The 12,472-nt window shown below is 49.2% G+C and overlaps 1 protein-coding gene across 12 annotated transcripts in view; it reads left to right on the top strand.

The window, feature by feature from the left end:
* The window catches only part of ARVCF (ARVCF delta catenin family member), a 608,790-nt gene that overhangs the window by 260,937 nt on the left and 335,381 nt on the right, over window positions 1–12,472 (top strand). For all 12 annotated transcript variants that reach the window (XR_014519917.1, XM_083479021.1, XM_083479017.1 and 9 more), the window contains exon 3: window positions 2,020–2,101. The gene's annotated coding sequence lies outside the window, so the exon portion shown is untranslated. The remainder of the gene's footprint in view (window positions 1–2,019; window positions 2,102–12,472) is intronic.

Below are 12,472 nucleotides of genomic sequence, written 5' to 3'. Positions count from 1 at the left end.
GAGGAAGGCACGCTTGGCAAACTCTCACTATGATCAACTCCTTCCTGGAAACCTATGTCCCCACTGTGCCATTTTGATTTCCCACCTTTGGCTGCAATGACATCATTACCACCTCCAATTCCCTTTCTAGGGACCTTTTCGATAAACCTTTTGATACTGGTGAAACCATGAAGACTGCGGTTATAAAAAGCAAAGGTTGTGCGTATAGAAGGGAGAAGAGAGGGGAGAGGAAAGGAAGAATGCCCCCCCCCCCGATTCAGAGGCTGACTAGTGTATTAAACGTTGGTGTTTATATAGTGATTTTGAGAATACACATAGGCTGTTGCGATGGGTAGAAGGACCAGAAAGATGAACGGAATCAAAAGGAACATTAAGTGAATCTGAAGGCTAATGAGATTTCCCTCCAAACTTGTTCCAACATCAGAGAACTCCATTCTTTGCTGTAGAAGGAAATTATGCGGAGACATTTCAGAGAGGTTCCTAGCAGAAGAGACAGTTTGATTGCTGGACATGTTCCTCAGCCAGGGCATCAAGATCGTTTAGCCTTTTCATTGGCAATATGTGCCAATTATACCTTTCCCTTAAATTCTGAGAAGGCTCTTTTTCACTTCGTTTGTCTGCTCCCCTCCGATGATGTGCTGGGAAGCTAGAGTAGTTCAGGGGGGAAGTTACACTCAGTGCTGACTGACAAAGCACTCATTACGGCTCTATTAGGCATTGCCCAAGGGTGGCTTGTTTGCCTGGGCTTCTTCATTAAGAAACCGCCCCAGACTCTGCAACCTGAGCCAATGATGTAGACATGGCAAGGTGGATTGACTGAGTGAAGTGTTCTAACTTGAGATGGATTTGCAAGTGTTGTATGTTAGTTTTATTTTCCTGGATTTCCACCGGAATCAGCCTTGCCGAGGCCTGGCGATTATCGGTTTGCAGTGATGCGGAGGTAGGCTTTTTCACTGGTGTCACTATTGTTATGGAAAGCTCTCCCTGTCGAAATACAAGAGAATGCACATCTGTATTGGCATTCTGCCAGCTTTCGAAAGCACACCTGCTTGTATGGGCATTCCCTTAATCTCTTGACCTGAGCATCCTGTTTTAATTGCTGTGTTGTTCTAATTGACATGTTTCATTGCATTTTTTTTAAAAAAATCTTTTTATTAATTTTCGTTTAAATAACCAAAATTAAACAAATCAATAATACCATTTCATTGCATATTTCATTGCATATTTTAAATGACAGATGTTTACAGCCATACCTCAGAAGTCGAATGGAATCCGTTCCGGAAGTCCGTTTGACTTCCAAAACATTCGGAAACCAAGGCACGGCTTCCGATTGGTTGCAGAAAGCTCCTGCAGCCAATCAGAAGCTGCGGAATCTGAGCCAGACATTTGGGTTCCAAAGAACGTTCACAAACTTTAACACTCACTTCCGGGTTTGTGACGTTCAGGATCCAAAATGTTCGACTCGTAAGGCGTTCCAGAACCAAGGTACTACTGTATTTTTGTGTGTGTGTAACCGATTTTTATGCTTGTAAATAACTTAGAAGTCAATTTTGGCATTGGCCAGTATATATATATATATAGAGAGAGAGAGAGAGAATGGCTAGTTTGTTTACATGCTCACATGCTCCTCTCCTGGGTAAGCAAGGAACATTATCAGAAGGACACATTCTAGGCAGGCATAAATAGTCAAGGAATGTACCAAGCAGGGCTGGTGAAAGGTGTGACCCACGAGAGTCCAAAGGGTCAAATAGACAGATCTGGAGGGCAACATTTGGCCTCTGTGCCTGACGCTCCCTACCCTGGATCACATTGGTTCTTAACCTGTGAGAAATCTCAGCATCCAGGATAGGCACAATGAAAGAAATCCTTTGTTCTATCTCTCCCACGCAGCGTTGTGGTTTTGTTTTTCTGTGAAAGTTATGCTAAAAGCTTAGGCTCTTCTATTGTGGAACTTTTGTAAACATATTCATTCCCTTTGCGTTGTTGCGTTATTGAAGGTGTCTTTCTTTTCCTTGACAGTTTTCATCAAGCTAGGAATTCCCTGGGCTTAATATCAAGCAGGAGGATTCAGCTATAAGGAAAAGAGGCCTTCAGAAAAGAGGTATTGAATTCCTGCACTTGATTCCATTCTCTCTTCCTCCTGTGATGCTCTGTTCCTTTGATATTACATAAAAAACCCTTTTTTAATTCACAGAAGTCCTTGCTGCTTCCTGTGTTCCGATTAATTCTTGTTGTAATTAATTGGATTCCCCATTTGCTGCTAATCATCAGCCTGAAGTGTGCGGTGTATGTTGCTGCAGCCGATTCTCCATTGTGAATGGAAGGCTGGGATGGGCTGAGATGGGAGGGCAGACCCTGAGAGCTTTGAGATATAATGTCAGAAACTTGACTTTTCCAGCAGGACTGGAAATTCGCTGCTAAGTCTGCTGGGTGGCTGTGAAATGCAACAAGGCAAAACGAGCTTTTTGCTAACAAAATTAGCATTCCAAAGTATTATTCCAGCTTCACTTTTCCGTGCCATTCGTGGTGAAGGGCTGTCTGTTGCTCAGTGATAGAACGTCTACCTGTAACGCTGGAGAGTCTTCTCTTCTTGGTGATCACTCGTAGCCGAGTAAGATTGTCTTCCATAAACACAGTTTTAAAAGGGAGTCTGTAAGTGACTGTGGAGGCCAATTCTGGATCCACACGTCCTTCCACAGTGGGGACAGAGGTTTCCGGTCGGGAGTTGATCACAGTGAGGGTTTGCCAAGCGTGCCGTCCTCTTAGCATGTTTCTCCCTTGTGTATTGAGTCCGAGTGTCTTCAAAGCCCATGACACCTTTGGTAAAGGCTGTTCTCCATTTGGAGCGCTTGCAGGTCAGTGTTTTCCGGTTATTGGTGTTTATACTACTTTTTAAAGATTTGCCTTGAGAGAGTCTTTGAACCTCTTTCGTTAACCACCAGCATCGCGCTTTCCATTTTTAAGTTCAGAATAGAGTAGTTGCTTTGGAAGAAGATAATCAGGCATCTAACAGTGGTGATCTTTGCTTCTTCTAGTACACTGGCATTAGTTCGCCTGTCTTCCCAGGTGATGTGTAATATTTTTCAGAGACACCGTTGATGGAATCTTTCGAGGAGTTGGAGATGGTGTTTATAAGTGGTCCACGTTTCACAAGCATACAATAGTAGAATAGCTTTGTAGACAAGCGTTTTGGTTTCCCTGGGAATGTCCCAGTCCTCAAACACTCAGACAATGTTGAGCTGGGTGGACCAGGGATTTGACCCAGCGTAATGAAGCTTCCCATATGTTCACCTGTCTACACCATCACCTGCAGGGCTGGCCCACTCATGAGGCCTCTCCCCATATGGATCAACCCAGACCCTGTGGTCATCCTCTAAGGCCCTTTGTTGTGTGCCCCTTCCACAAGAGGTCTGGATGGTGGCAACATGAGAACAGGCCTTTTCTGTGGTGGCTCCCTACTTGTAGAATGTTCTGTCCAGGGAGGCTTGCCTGGCACCTTCATTACATATCTTCAGGCGCCAGGCAAAATCATCCCTCTTCTTACAGGCCTTTGGCTAATTAAACAATCTGTGACCTTTTAGGGACGCGGGTGGCGCTGTGGGTTAAACCACAGAGCCTAGGACTTGCCGATCAGAAGGTCGGCGGTTCGAATCCCCGTGACGGGGTGAGCTCCCATTGCTCGGTCCCTGCTCCTGCAGTTCAAAAGCACGTCAAAGTGCAAGTAGATAAATAGGTACTGCTCCGGCGGGAAGGTAAACAGCATTTCTGTGCGCTGCTCTGGTTCACCAGAAGCGGCTTAGTCATGCTGGCCACATGACCCAGAAGCTGTACGCCGGCTCCCTTGGCCAATAAAGCGAGATAAGTGCCGCAACCCCAGAGTCGGCCACGACTGGACCTAATGGTCAGGCGTCCCATTACCTTTATGACCTTTTAAGCTGCTTTGGGGGGGAGGGGTTATTATTTTTGTTTGTTATTATGTTATTAAACCCCCCTGTGATCTGAAGGGCAGTATAAAAATTTAATAAATAATAATACTGAATTAAATGTGCTCAATCTGCTGTTGACAAGGGACACTGTGGCTGAATAGTGACTTTTTTAAAAAGCCCTTGCAGAGAATCTAATGCAAAGCTAGTTCTTATTTATTTCCCTAAAAGAGAGAGAGAGAGAGAGAAAGTGTGTGTGTGTGTGTGTGTGTGTGTGTGTTGCTCTCTACATCACATTTTGTGTGCAGGTGGATTTAGTCCTTATTTCAGCAGCTTTCAGTCATTTATTTCTGATTTCCGGAAATAGTTCCTTTTGCTTCTCAAAACAACCCAAATCAAATTTTGTACATCAGTGCTACTAAGCTCTTCCCATTGTTGCCGCTGAATGTCTCTGACTTGGCACCAAAGTTGGCAAGGATCTGCCATCTACACAAATGTTTATTTTAAATTAGACTTTGCCTGTCCTCATCCTTGGAATTCTACCTTGCAAAGTTTCTTCATATTTTGCCCCTTCCTACTCCCCTCCCTCTCCAATCCTTTAATCTCATTTCATTTCTTTGTTGCTTTGCTTTAATGGGCAATTCTGTTCTCATAAATAGAAATGTTCAATGGTATTCTGCTGCAATTCAATACAGTTGTGTTTTTCGACTGGAGAGTTTTGTATCAAAAGGGTGGGTACTGCTTTATGCTGCTCCTGCATAGGATAAAAGGATGGAGCTCATTTTGTCCTACGCACTTTGATCCTGTTGTGTACAACTTTCTGGTTTATGTAGACTTCTGTTTAAAGAAAAAACAAGTTTTTCATTACGGCTAAAAGCTATTCATGTTTTGAACAGTCTGGGATCTGGACGGTTAAGTCTAGTCAAAGGCGACTGTGGGGTTGTGGCGTTCATCTTGCTTTCAGGCCAAGGGAGCCAGCGTTTGTCCACAGACAGCTATCTGGGTCATGTGGCCAGCAGGACTAAACACCTTAAGACGCAACAGAACACCATGATGGAAACCAGAGCGCACGGAAACGCCGTTTACCTTCCTGTCACAGTGGTACCTATTTATCTACTTGCACTGGTGTGCTTTCGAACTGCTAGGTTGGCAGGAGCTGGGACAGAACAATGGGAGCTCACTCTGTTACGGGGATTTGAACCGCTGACCTTCAGATCGGCAAGCCCAAGATGCTCAGTGGTTTAGACCACAGCATCACCTGCCTCCCAGTAGTTGTCTCTGGTATCCCCCTCTTAAAGGGAGGAATGTGGAAACCAGTCTTCCTAGACAATCTATAGTAGCTTTTACCAACCTGGTACCCTCTGGATGTTTAGGACTACAACATACCTGTCAGCTGCCCTGGGAAAAAACAGAACAACCCATTTTTTGTGTGTGAGAGTATAGCAGCCATTTTGGGTGCTTTGTTCTCTCACGATTTTAGGCTGAGATCTTCTACAAAAACGTGTTTTTTTCCAGGTCCACGATCTCACAGAGTGCCCCAAAATGCGTGTTTTTTGGTGCCATGCCCCCCAAGAAACATTTTTCCCAGATCTGTGATCTCATGTGGGTCATGGGACTCAGGCAGGATTTCAGATCCAGAAGATGGTGTCTCAGATTTGGGCTGCATCATGTTGGCAGATATGCTACAATTCCTGTTAAACCCTGTCTGAAAAAGGAATGGCAAAAAAGGCATATATCTTTAGAGACAATATGCATAGTCCCTGGAGAATGCCCATATTGCCCAGAGAATGTCCAAAATGCTATTAGGGCCTGTTGAGGATTATGCATATTGAGTGGGAAATGTGCACAGTTCCTTCTTCATGGAAAGATAATGTGCACAGTTTCTATGCGGCCTGGTGAATGTGCACAATGACTGGTTATTATGCACATTAACCACTCAGCTTACATTCCTCTCAAAGAGAAGCGTGTGCAAACCTGTTTAGAAAGTAGCCTACAGTACAAAAGCAACGTTTGCATTGTGGTGCACACTTTTGCTTCTGGCCCTCCTAACCACTGGAATGCGGCCCCCAAATGGTTACTCAGAAGGAAATGTGTCCCCTGAGCTGGAAAAGGTTCCCAAATCCTGGACTAGAGCAAATGGTGTGCTCTCTTGATATTGGCGGACTCCAGCTCCCACCAGCCCCAGTGAGCTTGGCCAATGGTGAGGGATGATGGGAGTTGTGGTCCATCAGCCTTTGGCGGCACACCTTGGTTAGAGTGCCACCATGCCTAAGCCTGTATCTTGTGCTCTCTGCTCACTTCCGGAGCTGCAGGTGAATGCTGACTGCACCAACCCCGAACTAGAGCTCGTTTGTATGCATGGAGGCTCATAAAGCCTTATTCTGGCTGCACAAATGTCTCTGGCGTAACAGGCGTAGGCTGCAAAGCTATTTTGGGCTTCTCTTGAGCACCTGCTGTGCTTTGCTTCACGGCAGGTGTGGGGCATTTTCCTAGCCTGGAGGAGAGTCATCATAGCCTGTTGTCTCAGTCAGCCTGGTTCTTTGGACCAGAATTGCAATGATCCGCTCTGAGTTCAGAGGTGTTTTCCATGTACTGTGCTGGTCCCGAGGGTTAACCGTGCAGCGAGGTCCGAGTCCAGTCCGAGGTCGAGGCTGCGGTATGAAGGCTGTCCATCAAAGCTGAAGCTGGGTCCAAGGCAGGGAGTCGGGTGAGGTCAGGAACTCTGGCAGAAGAGCAGGTCAGGGTGCAGGCAGGAACAGGCTACCAACAACGTTGCTCCCGCAACCTGGGACTGGGGCTGACTGGCTTTTATCTGCCCCAAGGCATAGGGCGGCCCCGGTCCACAGGTGACTCGCCTCTCCTGGCCTGGAGGCGAGCACTCCTCCTGCGTGAACTTAGTTCCCTCCACTTCTCTGCCCTGATCCTCTGCAGCTCGGGAGAGGCTGGAGGGTTACCAGACCCAGAGGCAACCTCAGCTTCCTCTGATGGGGCTGAGAATGGCGCACGTGCAGGCAATGGGTCCTCCATCACCTCAGGAGCCAGAGCAGACTCAGCTGATGCCTGCACCTGAGGATCCAGCACAGGTGAGGACCCTTCAGGCTCAGGCCCGGCTCAGGTGGTTCTGGAGGCGGGGAATCCTATGCAGGCTGGGATTCCTCAGGTTCAGCCTCCGAGTCCGAATCCCAGGCCATCACATGTACCTTGGAAATGTAGGAAGCTGCGCCTTATATTGGGTCAAACCATTCAGGGGCGGAGGAAGGGGGGTGCGGTGGGTGCGGCCCGCCCCAGGTGTCACCGCTGAGGGGTATGTGTCAAAATGCTGGGCAGCACTCACCGTAGGGCCTGCAGTGTGCCCGAGCCATACGTCTCTCCTGGGAGAGACATGGTGGCTTAGGCGCATGTTGGCTCTGCGCTGTCCAAACAGTCCACCCGCTGCCTCCCCCCCCCAGCTGTAGGGCAGCTGAATGGGAGGAGGCAGGCAGACTCCGGAGGCCCCGTGGTGTGCAACGCCCCTATGGGCGGCTCGCCCCGCCCTCGCCGTGCCCCAGGCGCCCGAGCAGCTTCCTCCGCCGCTGAGACCATTGGGCCCATCAAGCTTCGTGTTGCCAATTCTGACATTCCCCAGTGAAAATAGGGACATCCTATTCAATAATAATAATAATAATAATAATAATAATAATAATAATAATAATACTTTTTATACGCCACCCATCTGACTGGGTTGCCCCAGCCATTCTGCGTGGCTTCCAATATATATAAAAACATAATAAAACATTAAACATTTTAAAAAACCTTCCCTATACAGGACTGCCTGCAGATGTCTTCTAAAGGTTGTGCAGTTACTTATCTCCTTGGCTCAAGGGTCGCATAACTCCATACCCTCCAGCATTTCTCCAGTGGAAATAGGGCCATCCTAAGAAAAAGCGGAACATTCCAGGATCAAATCAGAAACTGGGATGGCTTCTGTAAATCTGGGCCTAAAAAAGGGACACGCAGAGGGTTTCAAGCAGGGAATCTCTCCCAGTCGTACCTGGAGATGCTGGGGATTGAACTTGGGCCCTTCGGCATGCCAAGCAGATATCCTACCACTGAGCTACTTCTCTCCCTCAGGGGCTGTAGCTTTGTTGTTGTTGTTTAGTTGTGTCCGACTCTTCGTGACCCCATAGACCAGAGCACGCCAGTCACTCCTGTCTTCCACTGCCTCCCGCACTTTGGTCAAACTCATGTTGGTAGCTTCGAGAACACTGTCCAACCATCTCGTCCTCTGTCGTCCCCTTCTCCTTGTGCCCTCCATCTTTCCCCACATCAGGGTCTTTTCCAGGACGTCTTCTCTTCTCATGAGGTGGTCAAAGTATTGGAGCCTCAACTTCAGGATCTGTCCTTCCAGTGAGCACTCAGGGCTGATTTCCTTCAGAATGGAGAGGTTTGATCTTCTTGCAGTCCATGGGACTCTCAAGAGTCTCCTCCAGCACCATAATTCAAAAGCATCAATCCTTTGGCAGTCAGCCTTCTTTATGGTCCAGCTCTCACTTCCATACATCACTACTGGGAAAACCATAGCTTTAACTATATGGACCTTTGTCAGCAAGGTGATGTCTCTGCTTTGTAAGATGCCGTCTAGGTTTGCTATTGCTTTTCTCCCAAGAAGCAGGCGTCTTTTCATTTCGTGACTGCTGTCACGGCTGTAGCTTTAGCTTACTTAAATATCTGCCCCGACATAAGGAGGCAGCAGAATGTTGGGGCTGGGCTTGGAAGAGCGCATGATGAGCCTAAGCCAAGACTGCTTGGTTTCTCCCACCCCAGAGTCGCGAAGTTAATTGGTGGCTCTCGAGATTCCGCTGCCGATGCTCCTAGTCAGGCGGTGACGCTCTGAAGCGGGAGGCAACAAAGACAGTTCTGTTTGGCAGCTTTGCCCGAGACATTTCCGTGCCAGAATCCATCACTTGGGACGATGGGCCTCTGTGAGAGTCGTCATTAAAATGTATCTGTTTTCCCTTGCCTTTGAATGAAGAGACTGATTATTCCCGACATCCAGCGAGACCCGGTACATTTGCTTCTCGCAGATATTGCTTATTTGTGCTCTGAGATGGGTTGCCTTGCATTAAGAGAGGACTTTTCCTCCGGAGGAGTTTCTCCCCGCTCCAAGGGCAGGAGACTGATATTCAAAGTCTGAGGCTAGAATTGATGGATTTCAGTCGATATGGAAGTGAACCTTCTTGAGCTTTGTGCATAATGTTTCCAGGTGGGAGCAGGAAAGGGAGGAGGAAGAATAAAGTCCGGTTTTCAATGGCTGCGTTTGGATTATCATATAATGCAGAGATGAGGAACCTCCAGTCCGGGGGGGACGGGGGACTGGACAAACATAGCACTTGAGACTGCTTTTTCTGGCCCTTGAGGCTCTCCTCAGGCCACACCTATCACTAGTCCTGTTTCATGCCCCACTTAGCTGTTTTTGCCTGGCTGGAATGTGTCATTGAACTCTAATAATGCCTCTTTCTTGCCTGAATGGAGGACAAAAGTCTGTGTTTATGTGTGTGGAAACTACCCTACTGAACAAATGGGGGGTTTGGCCCCTTTTGGTATCTGGCCCCCAGAATGCTCCCTAGGAACGTATGTGGCCCCCTGAGCTGAAGTTTCCTCATCCCGATATATTGGCTTAATAAGCTGAGATACAAATGAGCCTTTCCTCTTGTGTATGAACTGGGAAACATTGGATAATGACTGGACATCCATGGCTTCAAATCCTAGCCTGACTTGGTCCAACGGATCAGCCATTAAGGGAAACCATAGTGAACTGAAGACTTCCTGGCATGATCCTCATCCGACAGCTGTACTTTCCTAGTTCATTCTCCACTGACCGTGGGTCATCTGGAAGGGAGATGAATGGGGCCCTTGGATTCAGGACACCGCATCTTCTGGAAGCTGTAGGGGGCCACAGTGTCTGTCCCCCAGCTCGCAAGGTACCATTTTAAATTCCACCAGTTTCCTCCATGCCTGAGGGCACTGTGGGAAATGATGGTTCAAGGCTGCCATCCAACACTACCTGGTATGCCTGGGGACAAGTCCACCAGTGTAGGAGGACTCCTGCTAGAATTAATTCTGCAAATGGGCTCTTCAAACCTGGAGCCAATCCCTGCCTGGCCTGTTACCCAATATCTGATCCCGTTGCAATTTGGTGGGGAAAGTAGCTGTTCCTCAGGGTTGTAGGGCTCCAGAACAGGGTTTCCCAAACGGGTCTCCAGCTGACTGTTGGTCCTGCTAGCTAGGCACGATGGGAGTTGTAGTCCAACAACAGCTGGGGATCCAAGGTTGGGAAACTCTGATCTAGAAAGAAGGAACTGAATGTTGAAACTGGACATTGGGAAGATTCAGGATGGACGAAAGTGGGTCTTCACACAGTGCATGGTTAACCTATGACATTTGCTGCCACAAGAAGTAGTGATGGCCGCCAGCTTGGATGACTTTAGAAGATGATCAGGTAGTGTAAGGGTATCAGGGAGTTGCTCGAGAGTAATCAGGCAAATGCCTCCCTGGTCGTCGGCTGTAAAGCCTTGTTATTGGTGCCAAAAAAACCTTCACTACGCAGAGCGCCACTATTCTGTGGCTCGCTCATTCACTGGCAGGATCTGAGAGTGGGCGGTCCTTAAACCTTCCCCAGCAGAGCAGTGGCGTAGCGTGGGGGGTGCCAGGGGTGCCAGCCGCACCGGGCGCAACATTTTGGGGGGCGCGTTTGGCCGGCCCCCCTCAAGGAAGCGGGAACCTCTCCAAGGCACAGCGCGCCGTCGGTAGAGGAAAAAAGCCGAGCAGCAGCAGCAGCAAAGTCGGGAGGAGGAGGAGGTGGAGCGAGCCTGCTAAGAATTCCTCGCAGCTGGCCATCCAACCTCCAGCGAAGGAGGGCCCCGCTCCACCTTCCGAGGGAGCCTGCTAGGACCCCCGGCTCCCTGCAGGTGGCTCACAACCCCCGCTAGCCCGGCCGGGGCTCGGGGAGGATGGGAGCCGCCTGCTGGGCTGGCACAGCTGCGTGTGAAGGCGCGGAGGGAGGCGCTCCCAGGGCTGCCGGCGGCCTTTCCCCGCACGCGAAGGAGCAAGGGCGGCGGCGGCGGCGAGGCTGCGCAACAGCCGCTGCGTGAGAACAAGCCCTTGCCCAGCCCGGGGGACGATCCGGAGGCCCTCTCCGAGCGCGTCGCGTGTAGCCAGCCTGCCAGCCTGCCTGCCAGGGTGGAGCAAAGCGGCGGAGTGGGGAGAGGTTGCCCTTCTTCGCACGCAACCCCCCCCCCAGCGCCACGCCTTAAATCCACCCTCCCACAAACTAGGAGCGAGCAGCTGAGAGGGAACAGCTGAGAGCCACGAGCAGCTTTTTCTGAAAATGCCCTTTTAAAAAAAAAAATCCTAAAATTTATAAACCGCTTGACAGCTACAAAAGCGGTTTGCCAAGAGAATAAAACTGCCAGGAAGCAGTGGCGTAGCGTGGGGGGTGCAGGGGGGCCGGCCGCACACATCTGGGGGTTAGGGTTAGGGGGCGCAAATCCACGGGTTAGGGGGTGCAAATCCACGGGTTAGGGGGCGCAAATTACTTGCCTTGCCCCGGGTGCTGACAACCCACGCTACGCCACTGCAGCAGAGTAGTTTATTGATGCCCAGTCTGCTCCTCCCCTCTCTGTGCGGAAGCCTACTGCGCAAGGAGGGCGTGGGTAACGGAGCACCTCTCTTCTCCCCACTTTGCCCAGGCAAGGTGTTCTGGCACCACCTCGCCTCCCCCGAGCCCTGCAGCTCCTCTCCGCTGGAGGCATGGTTACTCTCCTCCGCTGAGGAGGTGCTGCTTCCCACAATCTTTGGGGGCTCTCTGTAATCCATCCGGCTTTCCCCCTCTTGCCCCTGAGCTGATGGCAGTTCCCTGACAGATAGATTCATGGAGGACAAGGCTCTCAGCAGCTGCTAGCCATGACAGCTGCCATTTATGATTACAGTTGTACATCAGAAGTCGAATGCCTTGCAAGTCGAACATTTTGGCTCCCAAATGCTCCAAATCCGGAAGTGATTGTTCCGGTTTGTGAATGTTCTTTGGCTCCTGAATGTCCATCGTGGCTTCCGATTGGCTGCAGGAGCTTCCTGTAGCCAATCAGAGGCTGCGCCTTGGTTTCCGAATGCTTTGAAAGTTGAACGGACTTCCGGAATGGATTCCATTCGACTTCCGAAGTATGACTGTTTTTATTTCAACAATTTGCATCACGCTTAATCACAGCCATCTCTAAGTGGTGTGCATGCGACCCAATACAATAAGACTAAAAATGAGTTGAAATTATAAAATCAGAATTCAGTTAAGAAGCCTGTTGGAAGAAAAGTCTTCAGGAAACATTAAGAAAAGTCTTCCTAAAGATTAGGAAGAACTTCCTGACAGTAAGAGCTGTTCGACAGTGGAATTTGCTGCCAAGGAGTGTGGTGGAGTCTCCTTCTTTGGAGGTCTTTAGGCAGAGACTTGACAACCATATGTCAGGAGTGCTCTGATGGTGTTTCCTGCTTGGCAGGGGGTTGGACTCGATGGCCCTTGT

This window comes from Podarcis liolepis (genome assembly GCF_965112155.1).
Source record: "Podarcis liolepis genome assembly, chromosome: 15".
NCBI classification, from domain to species: domain Eukaryota; kingdom Metazoa; phylum Chordata; class Lepidosauria; order Squamata; family Lacertidae; genus Podarcis; species Podarcis liolepis.
Note: the sequence above shows the minus strand (reverse complement) of the source record. Positions and strands in the feature narration are given on the sequence as shown.